The 5,334-nt window shown below is 36.0% G+C and overlaps 1 pseudogene; it reads right to left on the reverse strand.

Moving 5' to 3' along the window:
* Window positions 1-881: 881 nt before the first annotated feature.
* Window positions 882-1,674, reverse strand: LOC124628736 (uncharacterized; annotated as a pseudogene).
* Window positions 1,675-5,334: the final 3,660 nt, after the last annotated feature.

A 5,334-nucleotide genomic window follows, 5' to 3' on the forward strand; every position in this document is an offset into this window, starting at 1 on the left:
ACACTGTGACTTGCTCCACTACAACTTACTCCAACTACAGCATTTTGGCTTCACTACCTCTCCACATTTCCCATATTCATGTTCCCATATCCATAACATAATTTGTTTTCATACATCAAACATAATATATTATGTTTATTGTGAAATTTGGCGGCTGTGTCTCAGGTGGTAGAGCGGGTTGTCCACTAATTGTAGGGTTGGTGGTTCAATTCCCTGCCCACGTGACTCCACATGAGGAAGTGTCCTTGGGCAAGACACTGAATCCCAAGTTGCTCCTGATGGCACGTTAGCGCCTTGCATGACAGCTCTGCTACCAGTAGTGTGTGAGTGTGTGTGTGAATGGTTGAATGAGACACAGTGTAAAGCGCTTTGGATAAAAGCACTATATAAGTGCAGAACATTTACCATTTTACCAAAATATTAAGGTATATAATATTTAAGTAATTTGAGAGTGTAGGAACACTGACTCAATTAGGTCATTCTCAGTGCTTCATGGGAGTGAGTGTTCAATGCACCATGATTTTATCTTTATTAAAATGAAAGGGTTTTTTTTAACACATATTTCTGCATTGTTCAAAAGAAACAAAGTTTATTTAACAAAGGTAAAGTTAAATCAAGTTTTTTAAGTACACTACCTGTCAAAAGTTTTGAAACACTTACTTATTAAAAATATTTTTTCACATTTTAGAATAATAATAATGTCTGCAAAGCAAAGTATGACATAACACAAATGGGTCAACTCTATGTATTTAATCTTTAATGTAGTAATATACTACAATCCCAAATTATTGTTAAGTCATGTTTGAGGTTTTTTTTTCAGTAAATCTAAACAGGATACATAATGTACAAAGTAAAGTTACTGAAAGTTTGGAAATGATCTGCTACATGCCAGTGTGTCCACCCTGACCCTCACCCACGGCTCGAAGAACTTTAAACAGTCTGTTGATATAATTATTGCATGCCGTTTCTGTCAGCTCCTCAAACCAGAATTTATGTCATAAATGTCAGCAACCAAGTCAGACTTTGTTGTCGGTTTAGCCTTCTTCCGAATGTACTCCTTCATAGCGTGCCACACCATCTCAATTGGATTCATATCAGGGGATTCCGTGGGAGTCTCGATCCATTATCCCTTCGAAGATTGCAATAGGCCCTGGTCGTAGTCTCGATATTGCTCCCCACATATGAACTTTCAGTGGTTTGGCTTTGGTTTGGTGACATGTCTCCCTGTCTTATGGAACGACATGGTGGCAAAGCCTTCCAAAGCCACTGTTGTTTCATCTGTGAAGATGTCGTCATGAAACATCTCCTTCTTGTTGATCCATTTTTGCTCTTGCTGGAGACGTATCTCTCTGTTTTTGTCTCTGATAATCTGACAGTGTTGGGTTTTCATATACTTCCATTCAATGCATCACTCACTGATGTCTACTTGATGTTCATGCCATAGCTGTTTTTTCACAGAAGCTGAAGTCAGTTCATCATTGTGGCTGGTGAGTTTATCAGTGGCTGCAATAATGTCACTAAAAACCAATGGAAAAAAATAAACATTTGTCATCATTGTCACCAACATTAAAACACATTATTTTATTTTACTTTTTAATTCCATCATATTGTATGAAGTTGGTAAGAGATAACTTACGTATTTATCTTGTGAGGTTTACGCATGTGTGATGACATAATGCTTATTTATTCAGAAACAGAAGTAACTAAATACAAAAATGATAATTTTAACTCTGACAGCCTGCTTTCAGTTGATGGATGCCCCATTTATATATATATATATATATATATATATATATATATATATATATATATATATATATATATATATATATTTTATATATATATATATATATATATATATATATATATATATATATATATATATATATATATATATATATAAATTCTGCAGAGCTATTCATCCATCCATCCATCTTCTATACCACTTATCCTTTTCATCGTCACAGGGAAACCTGGAGCCTATCCCAGGGAGCATTGGGCACAAGGCAGGGTACACCCTGGACAGGGTGCCAATCCATCACAGGGCATAATAACACACCCATTCATACACTACGGACACTTTGGACAGGCCAATCACCCTGTTATATTTGTTCGACCGCAGCATGGGGAGAGCATACAAACTCCACACACACAGGGCCACGGTGGGAATCGAACCCCCAACCCTGGAGGTGCCCCTCAGAGCTATTCAAGACAACTATATTATATATATTTTATTTAATATATAATTTTTTTTATTCAGGAGTGCCATGTTTGTGATTTTTATTCATTATTTAGAATATTTAGATCAAGCAATGTCCAGAAGTAAGTGCAGTTGTGTAGTCTACCATTTAATTTTCCGGTTTAACTTTAATTTAACTGTAGATTGAAAAATAAAAAAATGCTTTGTAACATTATTTTACAATGACAGAAATCACTGCCTATTCCAAATGTAGATTGACTTTTTCCATCTTCAGAACACTGAACGAATATTGTTCATGCTAAGGGAAAAATATGTTACTATATTGTTTGCAATTTTAAAAACTTTTTTTTTTTTTAATTCAGAAGGAATGCAGTTTGTTTAATTGGGCAATCCAGGAGTAAAATGCATATGCTCACTTAAGCTGATTTTCCAATGAAATTACACAAAACAATTAATCCCAGGAACTTTTTTCAAGGGACCGTTTGGTTCCTCCAGACCTTTGTTGTCAGTGTTTCCATCATGGTCTAAAGTACCATGATGAAGATAAAGATGAAGACAAGCCCTTGGTGAGGATATGAAGCCTCGAAGTGTCCTACAATCAAACAGATCAAACACAAGTAAGCTGATTTTAATGATGTAATAATGTAAAATGTTTGCGCAACTTATAAAAACACGTAGCAGGCTCCGATTGGAATAAAAACCTTTGAATAGTAACAAAAGAATTTGCTGCAACCAAACTGGTGGACTAATATTGAAATTGATTTGGAGCGCTCAGAAACAGAAGTATCTAAATACAAAAATGCTACTTTTTTTTTTTTTTTTTAACTCTGCAGCATGCTTTCGGTTGATGGATGCCCCATTTATAATTTTGATGAGCTGCAGAGATATTCAATACAACTATATTATATATTTTTTAATTTAACATATAAAATAGTTTTATTCACAGGTGTTGTGTTTGTGATTTTTATTTGTTATGTAGAATATTTAGATCAAGCAATGTCCAGAATTAGGTGCAGTTGTGTTAAATTACCATTTAATTTTCCAGTTTAACTTTTACACATCTGTAGATCGAAAAATAAAAGAATGCTTTGTAACATTATTGTACAATGACATTTTTTTTTAGAAAAGGAATACAGTTTATTTAATTGGGCAATCCAGGGAGTAAAATACATATGCTCACTTAATGTAGCTTGAGTAGCTTTGGATTCACATGCAAATGTACTGGGCGATTAATAAGCAATTATCATCTTTAAGTAATCTTATCATCTTTTCGCCCATCAACTGAAAGGGAGGAGCAGAAGCTTGGGGAGTCATATAAATTCTATCCAGGTCAAGCTATTTGTATGTATTTGCAGTGTATGATATCGAAATGAAGGCAAAAGAATTTTACTCAAAGAGAAGCACTGCTGAGAGATCATAATGGTTGGGAGGGAAGGGGAGATCCACGTGCCAATAACTAACTGGCGAAAAAGTTGCAGGATTCATCCTCTTCAAAAACACAAAGAATTCTTTGTTGCTGACCCCAATCCTACGGAAGCCCTAAGTGGCCATGCATTATTATTATTTTTTCCCTTGCCTTTAACCTTCCTGCAGTGAGTGTCAAAACACTCTGCCTTATATGTTCAGAGACCGTGGCTCTAATAAATAAGTGCCAACGTGAAGTGCCACTACAAGACAAAGCACAGATCTTTTGAGCAAACATATCCACAGCAGTCTGAGGTGAGGGCATGCAAAATAAATGAACTCAAAGCCCAGTATGATCGGTCCACCAAAATCCTCCCCCATGCATTCACTGCCCAACAGGGACTTTAGTTATTTTTTTGTGAAGATGCAGTCTTGTTTTGCTTGAAATGAGAACATTTGTGATATGCTTATGTTTATTTATGATTAATCTGCATATTTATTTTACCTCATGTTTAATGTGTCTGCATTGAAAATGTGCAATAAATATTGCTGAAATGTTATTGAAGTGTAGTACTTTGTCTATTAGCTATACATACACAAGAAAAACATACGCCCCAAAATCATGCGCACGTTAGACATTTTAATGGTTTGAACATTTGGAGGGAGAAAGTATTAGTCACTGGACCTCTTTGAATTCTAATTGTGCACCCCTGGTATAGAGAGGGTCATCTCACTGAGCTGTACCGGTTCCCGTTACAGCACTGTGAATCTTTCTCATGTCAGTGCAGTAACAGTATGGAGGGGGGTCTTTGGTTTGTTCAGTGCTGGGGGATCTCTATGCTCATCTGAGGGGGAGGTGGAAGCAAGTAGTCTCACCTCTGGGGTGAGGAGTTGGTCATTAGTAATGGGCTCCTGCTGTGCTCTTTCCTTGATCTTGAGGAAGTTTTATTCAAAAAGCCCATGGATGAAATGTAACATTTTAAGGGAAAAAATAAGGCAATTTTGAATTTACCGTAGTAACATGTCTCAAGAGTTGGGGACAACAAAAGGCTAGAAAAGTAAGTGTTACTAAAAAGCAACAGCTGGAAGAACAATTTGCAACCAATTAGGTTAATTGGCAATAGGTCAGTAACATGATTGGGTATAAAAGGTGTATCTTAGAGAGGCAGCTTCTCTCATAAGTAAAGATGGAATGGAATCTGGATGGAAGCATATGTTGCCCTAATACCTGTATATACCTGTCAGATGTGCAAGCTGTCCAATCCATAGGCATTTTTTGAGACATGTTGCAGCCATCAAATTCAAAATTACCTTATTTCACCCTTAGAATAGTACATTTCCTCAGTTTAAATATTTGATATGTTTTCTTGTGTTCTATTGTGAATAACATATGGGTTTATGAGATTTGCAAATCACTGCATTCTGTTTTTATGTACATTTTACCCAGCCTCCCAACTTTTTTGGAATTGGGGTTGTATATGTTGATGCTGATAATTGTTGTGTCTTCCTCATTTTTTATTTTTGGCTGGGAACACCCACAGATGCCTTTTCTTTCAGCAGAGGGAAAGTGTGAAATTATGGCCCTGTGCCATGCATGGGCTATATTCATGTAAAAAAAAATCAGGTTGCCATCCTTTTGGAGGTCTGCAAATAGAGTCTTTGGATTTTCTATTAGTCTCTTGTTTTTGTAAACTTTTCATGCAGTTTCATTTGAAATATCTTTTGGGTAG

Source organism: Ictalurus punctatus, chromosome 12 (assembly GCF_001660625.3).
Source record: "Ictalurus punctatus breed USDA103 chromosome 12, Coco_2.0, whole genome shotgun sequence".
Classification (NCBI taxonomy): Eukaryota; Metazoa; Chordata; class Actinopteri; order Siluriformes; family Ictaluridae; genus Ictalurus; species Ictalurus punctatus.